Source organism: Pan paniscus, chromosome 11 (genome assembly GCF_029289425.2).
Source record: "Pan paniscus chromosome 11, NHGRI_mPanPan1-v2.0_pri, whole genome shotgun sequence".
In the NCBI taxonomy this organism is placed as follows: domain Eukaryota; kingdom Metazoa; phylum Chordata; class Mammalia; order Primates; family Hominidae; genus Pan; species Pan paniscus.
The window spans coordinates 7,968,304-7,984,483 of record NC_073260.2 but is presented as its reverse complement, the minus strand read 5'-3'; the positions used below and the strand labels follow the sequence as shown (position 1 = coordinate 7,984,483).

The following is a 16,180-nucleotide window of genomic DNA, read 5'->3' as shown; positions in this document are numbered from 1 at the left end:
ATAAATCTCTACAAGCGGATCACTGCTCTGCCGCAGAAGCGCCACCTGCCACGACAGACTCAAGTTTGTGTGCTGCCTCTGATGGGTTGTGTCCATTTGCTTTCGGAGAAGGCTCCAAGTCTAGGTTCCGAATCCGGCTGCAAGCTGGGGACCCTACTGGGGGGTTACACAGACCACGGCGTCTGGCTTCCTCTCAATCTCACCAGCCAAAGCTCCTGTCAGCATCTTGGACAGTCTTTCCCGGGGCAGCGGCCACCACCCCGCTTCGGCTGGCCCTCCGCCCTCGAGCCAGACTGTCGCTGCACTGGACCGCCTCGCACTACCCAACACACGCAGCACGGCTGCCGGCGCCGGGACCCTGCGGGAGTCAACTGCTAGCATCTCAGCCCAGCTGACGTGAAAGTTCGTCAAAACCCATGGCGGTATCTCGGCCAATCGGAGCTGGCCAATGGATGAGAGGCAGCTATTTCATTCAATCACGTCCTTCCGACATCCCGCAGCTCTCCCAATCGCAAAACGATGCAGCCAAAGTCGCTCCCGGAAGATGAGCGGAAGGCGGGGAATAGGGAAGGGGTGTGGCCACAGGCCCCGCCTTCCGCTCTGGGCCGCCGCGATTCTGGGCGTGCGTGAGGGAGGGTGGGTGCTGAAGGCGGAGGCAGCACCCACGCCAGGTGAGCCGTCGTTTCTTTGCGTGGATCTTTTAGGATCGCTCGTCTAGGCCGGGCGTGGTGGCTCACGCCTGTAATCCCAGCACTTTGGGAGGCCGAGGCGGGCGGATCACAAGGTCAGGAGATCGAGACCATCCTGGCTAACACGGTGAAACCCCGTCTCTACTAAAAATACAAAAGATTAGCAGGGCGCGGTGGCGGGCGCCTGTAGTCCCAGCTACTCCGGAGGCTAAGGCAGGAGAATGGCGTGAACCCGGGAGGCGGAGCTTGCAGTAAGCCGAGATCGCGCCACTGCACTCCAGCCTGGGAGACAGAGCGAGACTCCGTCTCAAAAAAAAAAAAAAAAAAAAAAAAAAATCGCTCGTCTACAAAGAAAAGGTAACGTTTGAGGTAATGGATATTTCAGTCACCCTGATTCGTTCATTACACATTGTATGCATGTATCAAAATAACACATATACCCCCCAAATAAGACCTATATCAATTTTTAAAATACCAAAGAAAATAACTCGTCCACACTGTGAGTTAGTGTGGTTAAAACTAAACACACTGTGGCTGGGTGCGGTGGCGCCCAGCGGAGACTCTGTCTCAAAATAAATAAATAAATAAATAAAAACTAAACACACTGCACTGATTCACTTATCCAAGAGTTGCAGGTGACGCCTTCTGTTTATGTTTATCTGTATTCTAAAAAAAGAAAAAAGTCCGAATGATATTAAATTTTGCTAACATGTATCACACAGATTGAACGCCACTTGGCATCAGTCTGTATAATACATATTGTAAAGTTTAACCTCGCTCTTTTTTTTTTATTTTTATTTTGAGACAGAGTCTCACTCCATCCCTCAGGCTGGAGTGCAGTGGTGCGATCTTGGCTCACTGCAACCTCTGCCTCCTGGGTTCAAGTGATTCTCCTGCCTCAGCCTCCTGAGTAGCTTGGGATTATAGGCATGCACCACCACGTCCAGCTAATTTTTGTATTTTTAGTAGAGACGGGGTTTCTCCATGTTGGCCAGTCTGGTCTCGAATCCTGACCTCAGGTGATCTGCCCACGTTGGCCTTCCAAAGTGCTGGAATTACAGGCGTGAGCCACCATGCCCAGCCGATTTTTTTTTTTTAAGATTACAGATAAATGTAAATAGAAGGATCATATTTCCCACACACATCCCAGGGGACCAGCTTGCACCCTCCCCAGGGTACCACTGCCTCTCTTAGGAGACTCTGCCCCACAACACTTCACTTCATTGTAGAGAGGCAGAAGCTGGGCAATTAATGTGTAGGTAGACTGGAGACAGACTACCCAGGTTTGAGTCCTGTCCCTTCCATACATGTGCTGAGTGACTTCAAGTCACATAACTTCTCTGTGCAATTTCCTCATCTTCAAAATAAGGGCACTGGCCGGGTGCTGTGGCTCACGCGTGTAATCCCAGCACTTTGGGAGGCCAAAGCGGGTGGATCACGACGTCAGGAGTTGGAGATCAGCCTGACCAACATGGTGAAACCCCGTCTCTACTAAAAATAAAAATTAGCCGGGCATGGTGGCGCATACCTGTAATCCCAGCTACTCGGGAGGCTAAGGCAGGAGAATTGCTTGAATCCGGGAGGCGGAGGTTGCAGTGAGCTGAGATTGCGTCACAGCACTCCAGCCTGGGTGACAGAGCAAGACTCTGTCTCAAAAAAAAATAAAAAAAATAAAAAAATAAGGGCATTAACAGTAGCTGTCTAGCAGGGTTTTTGTGAGGATTGAATGAGTTATTATGAAGGTGCTTAGAATAATGCCTAATCCATAATCTGCACTTAATAAATGATGCTGTTGAGGGAATGGGTGTTGTCTCAGAGCAGGTAGGAGCTCGCCATGTTATCTGTCCTTATTTCATTGTCTGCCACAGGCTTTGGGGTCGGAAGGCTCTTGTTCCACATTGGTTCTCCAAGCATGCACATTTTACCTTATAAAATTTACTTAAACTTTCTGAGACTCAGTTTCCTCCTCTGTAAATGAGAACTGATGTTAAGGATGAAATTCGGCTGGGCGCGGTGGCTCAGGTCTGTAATCCCAGCACTTAGGGCAGCCTAGGTGGGCGGATCACCTGAGGTGTTCAAGACCAGCCTGAGGTCAGGAGTTCAAGACCAGCCTGGCCATTGTGGTGAAACCCTGTCTCTACTAAAAATACAGAAATTAGCCGGGCATGGTGGCGATTGCCTGTAATCCCAGCTACTTGGGAGGCTGAGGCAGGAGAATCACTTGAACCCAGGAGGCAGAGGTTGCGGTGAGCTGAGATCTCGCCACTGCACTCTAGCCTGAGCAACAGAGTGAGACTCTGTCTCAAAAAAAAAAAAAAAAAAAAAAACGCCGGGCATGGTGGCTCACGTCTGTAATCCCAGCACTTTGGGAGGCTGAGGCAGGTGGATCATCACCTGAGGTCAGGCGTTCAAGACCAGCCTGACCAACATGGTGAAACCCCATCTCTACTAAAAATACAAAAAAATTAGCCAGGTATGGTGGCGCACGTCTGTAATCCCAGCTAATCGGGAGGCTGAGGCAGGAGAATTGCTTGAACCTGGGTGGTGGAGGTTGCAGTGAGTGGAGATCGCGCCAATGCACTCCAGCCTGGGTGACAGAGCGAGACTCCATCTCAAAAAAAAAAAAAAGGATGAAATGATAACATGCATGTAGCATGCTTAGCATGGTGCCAGACATGTAGTAGAGTCTCAGTAAACGGTAGCTGTGACAGAGACTACTGGGTGTTCAGCAATCCTCATTTACTTTTCCTCCAGGGCACACCACTGGACTATAATTCCCAGCCCCCTGTGTAGTTAGATGGGGCCATAAGACAGGTATGGATGATGGAATGAGGCCAGAGTGATGGGCATGCTTCCCGGCCTGTGTTTCCTTGTTAACACAACTGGAAGTGGGAGTGGAACCAGGAGGTGACATTTCCAGAGTCCTTGCAGCACCACTTGGAACAGAGCAAAACCCACTTGGGACTGCTGTGTGGGAGACAAAAAAATAAACTTTCGTGCTGGTGCCTATAATCCCAGCTACTCAGGATCCTGACACGGGAAGATCACTTGAGGCCACGAGTTTGAGACCAGTCTGGGGAACACAGTGAGACTCCCATCTCTAAAATCATTCAAAAATTAGCCAGGCATGATGGTATGCACCTGTAATCCCAGGTACTCGAGACACTGAGGCAGGAGGATGGCTTGAGCGCAGGAGTTTGAGGCTGCAGTGAGTTGTGATGGCACCACTGTACTCCAGCCTGGGTGACACAGCAAGACCCGGTCCCTTGAAAAAATAAATAAAAAAAGTTTGTTGTGATGCACCACTCAAATGCTGGGGTTATCTGTCGGTAGCCAACCTGACTAATACATAACCTTTTCAATTATTACTGTACAATTAATTTTTTTTTTTTGAGACGGAGTCTCGCTTTGTCACCAGGCCGAAGTGCAGTGGCGCATTCGGGGCTCACTGCAACCTCCGCCTCCCAGGTTCAAGTGATTCTTCTGCTTCAGCCTCCCAAGTAGCTGGGATTACTGGCACATGCCACCATACCCAGCTAATTTTTGTATTTTTAGTACAGACGGGGTTTCACCATGTTGGCCAGGATGGGCTCAATCTCCTAACCTCGTGATCCGTGCGCCTCAGCCTCCCAAAGTGTTGGGTTTACAGGCGTGAGCCACTGCGCCTGGCCTATACTATTAATTTTTTTTTAATACCTCCACAATTGTACTTTTGGAGGATATGGTCTTTTGTGATGGCATTTTATTTAATTTTTCCTTTTTCTTTTGTGTGTGTGTGTGTGTGATGGCATTTAAATGTGTGCATGCCTCTCCTCAACAGAATTGTAAGCCCCTCTTTGAGTTCTGTTTCTGCACCCCCACCCCAGCCCTGGGCTCCACATCCACAGTGCCCAGGTCCTGGGACGATGCCTACGGAATGACAAGAGGGTTTAGTGTCCAAGGCGAGGTGCAAAGATTTTCTTCTTTGTTGCATTTCATTCTGCCGCTTTCTCCTCTCCTCTCTGCTTTGTTTATTTGTTTGTTTTGTTTTGAGACAAGGTCTTGCCCTCTCGCCCAGGCTAGAGTGCAGTGGCACACACATGGCTTCCTGCAGCCTCAATTTCTTGAGCTGAAGTGATCCTCCTGCCTTAGCCTCCTGAGTAGTTGGGACCACAGGCATTAATCACCACACCTGGCTAATTTTTAAATTTTTTGTAGAAATGGCATTTCCCTCTGTTGCCCAGGCTAATCTTGAACCCCTGGGCCCAAGCGATCTTCCTACCTTGGCCTTTCAAAGCGCTGGGATGGCTGGGCATGGTGGCTTACGCTTGTAATCCCAGCATTTTGGGAGGCTGAGGCAGGTGGATCATGAGATCAGGAGTTTGAGACCAGTCTGACCAACATGGTGAAACCCTGTCTCTACTAAAAATTCAAAAATTAGCCAGGCGTGGTGGTACCCACCTGTAATCCCAGCTACTCGGGAGGCTGAGGCAGGAGAATCGCTTGAACCCAGGAGGCAGAGGTTGCAGTGAGCAGAGATTGCACCATTGCATTCCAGCCCGGACGACAAGAGTGAAACTCTGTCTCAAAAAAAAAAAAAAAAAAAAGGTCCTGGCAGGCCTGTGCTCACAAAGGCAGGGGGTGCTCCTATGCCACAGGTCTCTAGCCTCCCAGAGGGGGACCATAGCTGGAGGGGGAATGACACACCATTGGGGCCCAGGTGTGGAATCTAAAATGCACCAAGAATAATGAGATAATTGGGCTTCCTTGGACTATGTTCCCACAGGTCAGGTCCCCACCTGCAAAAGTTCCCCAAGGGCTGTGAGCAGCAGCTTTTCCCAAGCGCTCAGCCTCCATCCCAGCCCTGGGAGGGTGAGCTGAACACTCCTGTGCTCTCTTCCATTCTCTTCAGAGGAGAAATTAACTAGTGAAATACCAGCTTTTTGTCTCTGTGGATTTGCCTGTTCTGGGCATTTTGAGTGTTTTGTTTTGTTTTTGTTTTTGTTTTTTTAATTGAGATACAGTCTTACTCTGTCACCCAGGCTGAAGGGCAGTGGTGTGATTTTTGGCCCACTGCAAACTGCCTCCCATGTTTAAGTGATTCTCCTGCATCAGCCTCCTGAGTAGCTGGGACCGCAGGTGTCTGCCACCACACCCGGCTAATTTTTGTATTTTTAGTAGAGACGAGGTTTCACCATGTTGGCCAGGCTGGTCTTGAACTCCTGACCTCAAGTGATCTGCCCACCTCGGCCTTCCAACGTGCTGGGATTACAGGTGTAAGGCACCGTGCCTGACCTTTTTTTAAAAATTATTTTTGCAACCTAACGCAGGATGGACATTTCGTACAAAGGGAATCGTGCAATAGCTGGCCTTTTGTGTTCAGCTTCTTTCCCTTAGCATAACGCCTTTGAGCTTCATCCATGTGGTACCATGTGTCAGCACTTCTTTCCTTGTGTCTATCCATTCATCAGCTGATGGAATTTGGGATTGTTTCTGCCTTTGGCTATTGTGAATAATGATGATATGAACATTCGTGTATACTTTTTTGTTAGAACATCTGTTTTCCATGTGTTGGGGTATATATCCAGGAGTAGAATTTCTGGGTCATATGAGAATTCTGTGTTTAACTCTGAGAAACCACTAAACTCTTTTCCACAGCAGCTGCACTATTTTACATTTCCACCAACAATGTATGAATGTTCCAGTATCTCTGTATCTTTGTCAACACTTGTTATTTTCCATTTTTTTGGATGATGGCCATGCTAGTGGGTACGAAGTTGTATCTCATAGTGGTTTTGATTTGCATTTCCCTGCTGGGTGGTGATATTGAGCATCTTTTCATGTGCTCATTGGCCATGTGTATATCTTCTTTGAAGAAATACCTATTCAAGTCCTTGGTCCTTTTTTTTTTTTTTTTTTTTTGGAGATGGAGTCTCACTCTGTCACCCAGGCTGGAGTGCAATGGTGCGATCACAGCTCACTACAACCTCCGCCTCCTGGGTTTAAGCAATTCTCCTGCCTCAGCCTCCTGAGTAGCTGGGATTACAGGCACACGCCACCATGCCTGGCTAATTTGTGTATTTTTAGTAGAGACGGGGTTTCACCATGTTGGCCAGGCTGGCCTTTAACTCCTGACCTCGTGATCCACCTGCCTCAGCCTCCCAAAGTGCTGGGATTACAGGCGTCAGCTACCACACCCAGCCAGCCTTTTTTTTTTCAGTAGGTTGTTTGCCTTTTTGTTCTTGAGTTGTAAGAGTTATTTATGTATATATAATAATTATTATTTTTTTTGAGATGGAATCTCGCTCTGTCACCCAGGCTGGAGTGCAGTGGTGCAATCTTGGCTCACTGCAACCTCCGCCTCCTGGGTTTGAGCAATTCTCCTGCCTCAGCCTCCCAAGCAGCTGAGACTACAGGTGTGCGCCACCATGCCTAGCTAATTTTGTGGATTGCTTGAGCCCAGGAGTTGGAGGCTGCAGTGAGCTATGATCATGCCACTGCACTCCAGCCTGGTGACAGAGTGAGATTTTCTCTAAAACATAAATAAAAATCTTAATAAAAGAGTTATTAGGCTGGGCACGGTGGCTCACACCTGTAATCTCAGCACTTTGCGAGGCCGAGGCGGGCAGATCACCTGAGGTCAGGATTTCGAGACCAGCCTGGGCAACATGGTGAAACCTTATCTCTACTAAAAATACAAAAAATTAGCCCGGCATGGTGGTGCGTGCCTGTAATCCCAGCTACTTGGGAGGCTGAGGCGGGAGAATCCCTTGAACCCGGGAGGCGGAGGTTGCAGTGAGCTGAGATTGTGCCATTGCACTCCAGCCTGCAAAACAGAGCAAAAACTCCACCTCAAAAAAGAAAAAAAAAAAGGCCGGCCGCGGTGGCTCATGCCTGTAATCCCAGCACTTTGGAGGCTGAGGCGGGAGAATTACGAGGTTGGGAGTTTGAGACAAGCCTGGCCAACATGGTGAAATCCCATCTCTACTAAAAATACAAAAAATTAGCTGGGCATGGTGGCAGGTGCCTGTAATCCCGGCTACTCGGAAGGCTGAGGCAGGAGAACCACTTGAACCTAGGAGGCAGAAGTTGCAGTGAGCCGAGATCACACTACTGCACTCCAGCCCGGGTGACAGTGTGAGATTCTGTCTCCAAAAAAAAAAAAAAAAAGTGATTTTTATATTCTGGGTACCAGACCCTTCTCAGACATATGGTGTACACATATTTTCTCCCACTCTGTGGGTCGTTGTCTCACTTTTTTGACATCAGGTTAGATTTTGAGATCTATTTCTCCAGGGCCTACACTTCTGAGATACCGGCCTACGCTACATAGGGCAAGACTTGATTACTAAATTCTGCTGCCAATGACCCTCCTTCATCCTACCCTTATCCTACCACCTCCACCTCACATGTCAGCTTCACTAGTTGTTGTGTCTTCCTGGGTCTCCATGTTGAGGAATATTCTGAAGCGGTTGAGCAGGAAGAGGACTGTGGTTCAGGAATGCTGCCATGGGCACAGAAAGGGAGCAGGTGGGATGGCTTCCTGGGACTTGGCCATTCCTGTTCTTTATTTGGGAGGCTGCTTTAAGAGCTGCCTCTTTTCTTTTCATTTCCTTTCTCAAACCCAACCCTTCAATAATTTTTCATTGCTTCTTATACTCAACCAGAGTTTCCTAGTTCTTTTTTTTTTTTTTTTTGAGACAGAGTCTTGCTCTGTCCCCCAGGCTGGAGTGCAATGGTGCGATCTCGGCTCGCTGCAACCTCTGCCTCCCGGGTTCACGCCATTCTCCTGCCTCAGCCTCCTGAGTAGCTGGGACTACAGGAGCTCGCCACCATGCCCAGCCAATTTTTTTGTATTTTTAATAGAGATGGGGTTTCACCGTGTTAGCCAAGATGGTCTCGATCTCCTGACCTCGTGATCTGCCCGCCTCGGCCTCCCAAAGTGCTGGGATTATAGGCGTGAGCCACCGCACCTGGCCAATTCTTTTTTTAAGTTTGTTATTTTTATTATTGTTTTTTTGGGACAGTCTCGCTCTGTCCCCCAGGCTGGAGTACAGTGGCGTGATCCCAGCTCACTGCAACCTCTGCCTCCCAGGTTCAAGCGATTCTTATGCCTCAGCCTCCCGCGTCACTGGGACTACGGGCACGTACCACCATGCCTGGCTAGTTTTTGTATTTTTAGTAGAGACAGGGTTTCACCGTGTGGGCCAGGCTGGTCTTGAACTCCTGGCCTCAAGTGATCTCCCTGCCTTGGCCTCCCAGAGTTTCCAGGTTTTATCTATTTATTTATTTTTGAAGACTGAGTCTCACTCTGTCGCCCAGGCTGGAGTGCAGTGGCACGATCTCAGCTCACTGCAACCTCTGCCTACTTGGTTCAAGCAATTCTCCTGCCTCAGCTGCCCAAGTAGCTGGGATTACAGGCATCCGCCACCGCGCCCGGCTAAGTTTTGTATTTTCAGTAGAGACGGGGTTTCACTATGTTGGTCAGGATGGTCTCAAACTCCTGACTTCAGGTGATCCATCCTCCTCGGCTTCTCAAAGTGCTAGGATTACAGACGTGAGCTACCAAGCCCGACCAGAGTTTCCAAGTTGTAAATCTTACCCTCATTTCTTCTTTTATTCTCCAGTCTCTGGTCTTTGCCTCCTCTCTTTCTCCAGTGTCTGATGGGAAATGGAGGGCAAAATTATAAGGACTGGCTGTGGTTTGAAGAGAGGGTGCCAGGCGTCCCAGGGAACCCCTGTGTTGTTGAGCCCCTCGGAGACTTGCTTTTATCCTGTGTGTGTGTTCACTGCTGAGGCTCAGATGTCCCTCCCTGCTGTGAGCTTCTGGGTCTGTGCAAGGGCCCCCTGCTGCTGGTTCGGACCCAGTGTTGTATTTTTAGCTCCAGGCCCCCATTCCTTTTTTTTTTTGGAGACAGAGTCTTGCTCTGTTGCCTGTCGCCCAGGCTGGAGTGCAGTGGTGTGATCTCGGTTCACAGCAACCTTCGTCTCCCGAGCTCAAGCGAATCTCCTGCCTCAGCCTTCCAAGTAGCTGGGATTATAGGCGTGCACCACCACGCCCGGCTAATTTTTGTACTTTTAGTAGAGACGGAGTTTCACCATATTGGCCAGGCTGTTCTCGAACTCCTGACCTCAAGTGATCCGCCCAACTTGGCTTCCCAAAGTGCTGGGATGACAGGCCTGAGCCACCGCACCCAGCCAGGCCCCCCATTCCTGTAGAAGTGCACCTTCCCTCAGGTGGGGCCACATCTCTAGTGGCTACCAGACAGCGTGGGGTGTCCTCCTGGTGCTCAGACACTCCCATCCCCAGGCCTTTGTTCATGCTGGTCCCTCCATCTGGAATGTTCCTCCACAGTCTCCTCTGATTAAACTCTGCTCTTCCTTCAAGGCCTGGCCTCAAAAGCACCTGCACCGAGAAGGCCTCCTCCGGCTCCCCAGCTGGAATCCATTTCCCCCTGGAATATTGTTCATTTTTCCCCTTCAGTTTAGATGACTCCACTTTCTAAACTGAACATGGGAACTCATGCTGTGTCTCGTTAGTACAACTGCACTGTGGAGAACAGGTGCAGAGCATTTGAAAGCGGCCAGTCCAAGAATCCTGGAACAGCTCATGACTGCACCAGCTGGAGGCCTCACATTCCTGGATCGGATCATATTACAAGTTAGCTGTGGCCAAATCCCTGTTATCCTCCTACCCTTTCTCGGGAAGGAGGAAGCACTAGACCACGTTAAGAGCCAGGTCCCAAGATATTCAGGCCCAGCTTAGGCTGTGTCTGGCAGGTAGTAAAAGAAAACTCACGAAATCAGTCTTTATTGTTGTAGGGTTTTTGTTTGTTTTGGTTTTGGTTTCTCTCTTTTTTTTTTTTTTTTTTTTTCTGAGACAGAGTCTCGCCCTGTCACCCAGGCTGGAGTGCAGTGGCCCAGGCTGGAGTGCAGGGGCTCGATCTCGGCTTACTGCAACCTCCGCCTCACGGGTTCAAATGATTCTCCAGCCTCAGCCTCCCAAATAGCTGGGACTACAGATGCCCACCACGATGCCCAGCTAATTTTTTGTATTTTTAGTAGAGACAGGGTTTCACTGTGTTAGCCAGGATGGTCTGGATCTCTTGACCTCGTAATCCACCCGCCTCGGCCTCTCAAAGTGCTGGGATTACAGGCATAAGTCACTGCGCCCGGCCGGTTTTGGTTTATTTTTTGCGACAGGTCTTGCTCTGTCACCCAGGTTGGAGTCCAGTGGCACAGTCATGGCTCCTTGGACCCTCTGCCTCCTGGGTTCAGCTGATCTTCCCACCTCAGCCCCTGAGTAGCTGGGACTACAGGCACGTACGACCATACCCAGCTATGTTTTGTTTTGTTTTGTTTTGTTTTGTTTTTTTGAGACAGAGTATTGCTCTGTTGCCCAGGCTAGAGTGCAGTGGCACGATCTCAGCTCACTGCAACCTCTGTCTGCCTCCCGTGCTCAAGCGATTCTCATCCCTTAGCCTCCTGAGTAGCTGGGATTACAGGCACCCGCCACCACGCCCGGCTAATTTTTGTATGTATGTATGTATGTATGTATGTATGTATTTTATTTGAGGTGGAGTCTCACTCTGTCACCCAGGCTTAAGTGTGGTGGCACGATCTTGGCTCGCTACAACCTCCACCTCCCAGGTTCAAGTGATTCTCCTGCCTCAGCCTCGCAAGTAGCTGGGATTACAGGCACGCACCACCATGCCCAGCTAATTTTTTGTATTTTTAGTAGAGACAGGGTTTCACCATCATGGCCAAGCTGGTTTCAAACTCCTGACCTCAAGTGATCCGCCCACCTCGGCCTCCCAAAGTGCTAGGATTACAGGTGTGAGCCACTGCGCCCGGCCTAATTTTTGTATTTTTAGTAGAGATGGGGTTTCACCATCTTGGCCAGGCTGGTCTTGAACTCTTGACCTTGTAATCCACCCGCCTCAGCCTCCCAAAGTGCTGGGATTACAGGCGTGAGCCACTGCGCCTGGCTTAATTTTGTACTTTTTTAGTAGAGACGGGGTTTCACCATGCTGATCAGGCTAGTCATGAACTCCTGACCTCAAGTGATCCACCCACCTTAGCCTCCCAAAGTGCTGGGATTACAGCCGTGAGCCACCGCGCCTGGTCAAAGGAGACATTTTCACATTGGCTGTAACAGGAGTGGAACCAGAGCTGGAAGATGGACAGGAAGTAACTGAGTGAAACCAGGAGAGCAAGGCTGGAGAGAGTGGGCATGAACCAATGAGCAAGTGTTGGTTTGTGTTTTGTTTCCTTTTAGTTAATTAATTTATTTTTTTGAGATAGAGTTTCACTCTTGTCGCCCAGGATGGAGTGCAATGGTGTGATCTTGGCTGACTGCAACCTCTGCCTCCTGGGTTCAAGCGATTCTCCTGCCTCAGCCTCCCGAGTAGCTGGGATTACAGGCATGAGCTACACCAGTAAGTTTCCTAATATTTAAAAGAAAACAGCCGGGCACGGTGGCACATGCCTATAATCCCAGCTACTTGGGAGGCTGAGGCAGGAGAATCACTTGAACCTGGTAGGCGGAAGTGGCAGTGAGCTGAGATCGTGCTATTGCACTCCAGCCTGGGTAACAAGAGCGAAAAACTCCATCTCAAAAAAAAAAAAAAAAAGTTTCCTTCAGGGTCCCCCAAATGTCCTGGGAAATCCCACCCAGGAGCCAGCCCTCACTGGCAGCCTCAGACCACAGACAGCAGCTGCCACAGCTGGCCCAGCACATCAGCCTTGCTCTCCCCTGGAAAGGCTAAACTTCCCAGACTGGCACTGCTGGATTCTTCTAGTCCTGGCTCGGCTACCCATGTCATTTGTGTCCTTGCCTATGTAAGTCACTTAACTTCTGACCTAAATTTCCTTATCTGTAAAGTGGGAGAAATAATAACAGTCTTGCAAGTGTTAATTAAGTTATCTTAGCAGCATGCCTGGCCCAGAAAAATGCTCAGTAAACAACAGCTATCCTCATTCTTTTTTTTGAGGCGGAATCTTGCTCAGTCGCCCAGGCTGGAGTGCAGTGGTGTGATCTCGGCTCACTGCAAGCTCCGCCTCCTGGGTTCACGCCATTCTCCTGCCTCAGCCTCCTGAATAGCTGGGACTACAGGCGCCCACCACCACGCCCGGCTAATTGTTTGTATTTTTAGTAGAGATGGGGTTTCACCATGTTAGCCAGGATGGTCTCAATCTCCTGACCTCGTGATCCACCCACCTCGGCCTCCCAAAGTGCTGGGATTACAGGCGTGAGCCACGGCGCCCGGCCATCATTCTTATTGTTGTCATCTCAGAGAGAAGTGCAGAGAGAAGAGGATTTCCTGAACTTGGGATGTGGTTTGGATGTAGCCTAACCATTGAGTTTTACGGGGCAAGTGAAGGATCTCTGTTTGTTTGTTTTTTTTAAGAGATAGGGTCTTGCTCTGTTGCCCAGGCTGGAGTGCAGTGGCGTGAACATGTCTCACTGCAGCCTCGACTTCCTGGGCTCAAGCAATCCTCCCACCTCAGCCTCCGGAATAGCTGGGACTACAAGTGTGCACCAACATTCTCGGCTAATTTTTTAATTTTTTTGTGGAGATGGGGCATCTCACTGTTGCCTATGCTGCTGGTCTTGAACTCCTGGGTTCAAGCAGTTCTCCTGCCTTGGCCTCCCAGAGTCCCGTGATTATAGGTGTGAGCCACTGCGCCTGGCCTATGCCTGTGGCTTTTTAACTCCCAGGGATGCAGCAGCTCCCACTGTCCCCAGAGGGTGTCACCCCACTTCCAGATCTGCCCGAGGAACAGAGCCTTTGACTTGACTTTCCCCCCTTAACACTTCGTCATCTGTCTTCCCAGAACACCCACGTCCTTCCAGGTTTTTCATACGCTTATGTCCTCTCTTGTCAGATGATAAAAACGGGTAACCCTATGAGTCCCAGGGTCCCTTCTGTTGTAGCCAATGAGGTCAAGGGCCAGACACCCATTCTGCCATTCAACAAACCAACCAAATTCATTGAGCACTCACTATTTGCCAGGCACCATGCTTGATGCTAAGGATAGCACAGGTGTATTAGGGTTCTCTTAGAGGGACAGAACTAGTAGGATATATATAATCATATATATATATAAGTCATATATATATATAGGAGTTTATTAAGTATTAATTTACACGATCACAAGGTCCCACAACAGGCTGGCTGTCTGCAAGCTGAGGAGCATGGAGAGCCGGTCCAGGTTCCAAAACTGAAGAACTTTGGGAGAAAGATGTAGGCTGTGAAGTTAGGCCTGTCTCTTTCTTTCTTTTTCTTTTTTTTTTTTTTTTAATTTATTTTTATTGATCATTCTTGGGTGTTTCTCACAGAGGGGGATTTGGCAGGATCATAGGACAATAGTGGAGGGAGGGTCAGCAGATAAACAAGTGAACAAAGGTCTCTGGTTTTCCTATGCAGAGGACCCTGCGGCCTTCCGTAGTGTTTGTGTCCCTGGGTACTTGAGATTAGGGAGTGGTGATGACTCTTAACGAGCATGCTGCCTTCAAGCATCTGTTTAACAAAGCACATCTTGCACCACCCTTAATCCATTTAACCCTGAGTGGACATAGCACATGTTTCAGAGAGCACAGAGTTGGGGGTAAGGTCACCGATCAACAGGATCACAAGGCAGAAGAATTTTTCCTAGTACAGAACAAAATGAAAAGTCTCCCGTGTCTACCTCCCTCTACACAGACATGGCAACCATCCGATCTCTCAATCTCTTCCCCGCCTTTCCCCCGCTTCTATTCCACAAAACCGCCATTGTCATCATGGCCCATTCCCAATGAGCTGCTGGGTACACCTCCCAGACGGGGCGGTGGCCGGGCAGAGGGGCTCCTCACTTCCCAGTAGGGGCGGCCGGGCAGAGGCGCCCCTCATCTCCCGGACCGGGCAGCTGGCCAGGCGGGGAGCTGACCCCCCCACCTCCCTCCCAGACGGGGCGGCTGGCCAGGCAGAGGGGCTCCTCACTTCCCAGTAGGGGCGGCCGGGCAGAGGCGCCCCTCACCTCCCAGACGGGGCGGCTGGCCGGGCAGGGGGCTGACCCCCCCCACCTCCCTCCCGGACGGGGCGGCTGGCCGGGCGGGGGGCTGACCCCCCCACCTCCCTCCCGGACAGGGCGGCTGTCCAGGCAGGGGGCTGACCCCCCCACCTCCCTCCCGGATGGGGCGGCTGGCCAGGCGGGGGGCTGACCCCCCTACCTCCTTCCCGGACCGGGCGGCTGGCCGGGCAGAGGGGCTCCTCACTTCCCAGTAGGGGCGGCCGGGCAGAGGCGCCCCTCACCTCCCGGACGGGGCGGCTGGCCGGGCAGGGGGGCTGACCCCCCCACCTCCCTCCTGGATGGGGTGGCTGGCCGGGCAGAGGGGCTCCTCACTTCCCAGTAGGGGCGGCCGGGCAGAGGCGCCCCTCACCTCCCGGACGGGGCGGCCGGCCGGGCGGGGGGCTGACCCCCCCACCTCCCTCCCAGACAGGGCGGCGGGCCAGGCGGGGGGCTGACCCCCCCCACCTCCCTCCCGGATGGGGCGGCTGGCCGGGTGGGGGGCTGACCCCCCCACCTCCTTCCCGGATGGGACGGCTGGCCGGGCAGAGGGGCTCCTCACTTCCCAGTAGGGGCGGCCGGGCAGAGGCGCCCCTCACCTCCCGGACGGGGCGGCTGGCCGGGCGGGGGGCTGACCCCCCCACCTCCCTCCCGGTCGGGGCGGCTGGCCTGGTGGGGGGCTGACCCACCCACCTCCCTCCCGGACGGGGCGACTGGCCGGGCGGGGGGCTGACTCCCCCACCTCCCTCCCGGACGGGGTGTCTGGCTGGGCGGGGGGCTGACCCCCTCCACCTCCTTCCCGGACGGGGCGGCTGGCTGGGCAGAGGGGCTCCTCACTTCCCAGTAGGGGCGGCTAGGCAGAGGCGCCCCTCACCTCCCAGATGGGGCGGCTGGCCGGGCAGGGGGCTGACCCCCCCCCACCTCCCTCCCGGACGGGGCGGCTGGCCAGGCGGGGGGCTGACCCCCCCACCTCCCTCCCAGACGGGGCGGCTGGCCGGGCGGGGGGCTGACCCCCCCACCTCCCTCCCGGACGGGGCGGCTGGCCAGGCGGGGGGCTGACCCCCCCACCTCCCTCCCGGACGGGGCGGCTGGCCGGGCTGGGGGCTGACCCCCCCACCTCCCTCCCGGACGGGGCGGCTGGCCTGGTGGGGGCTGACCCCCACCTCCCTCCTGGATGGGGTGGCTGCCGGGCAGAGACGCTCCTCACTTCCCAGACGGGGTGGCTGCCGGGCGGAGGGGCTCCTCACTTCTCATATGGGGTGGTTGCCAGGCGGAGGGTCTCCTCACTTCTCAGACAGGGCGGCTGGGCAGAGACGCTCCTCACCTCCCAGACGGGGTCGCGGCCGGGTAGAGGCGCTCCTCACTTCCCAGACGGGGCGGCGGGGCAGAGGCGCTCCCCACATCTCAGACGATGGGCGGCTGGGCAGAGACGCTCCTCACTTCCTAGATGGGATGGTGGCCGG

The 16,180-nt window shown here is 52.3% G+C and overlaps 1 protein-coding gene across 3 annotated transcripts in view; it reads left to right on the top strand.

Moving 5' to 3' along the window:
* The first annotated feature begins 582 nt into the window (after positions 1-582).
* The window catches only part of PRRC2B (proline rich coiled-coil 2B), a 128,458-nt gene continuing 112,860 nt past the window's right edge, over positions 583-16,180 (top strand). For 2 of the 3 annotated variants that reach the window (XM_055117558.2, XM_055117555.2), the window contains exon 1: positions 608-671. The gene's annotated coding sequence lies outside the window, so the exon portion shown is untranslated. Of the gene's footprint in view, positions 672-16,180 lie in introns of all 3 variants that reach the window. The other variant, XM_055117556.2, reaches the window with a different exon arrangement.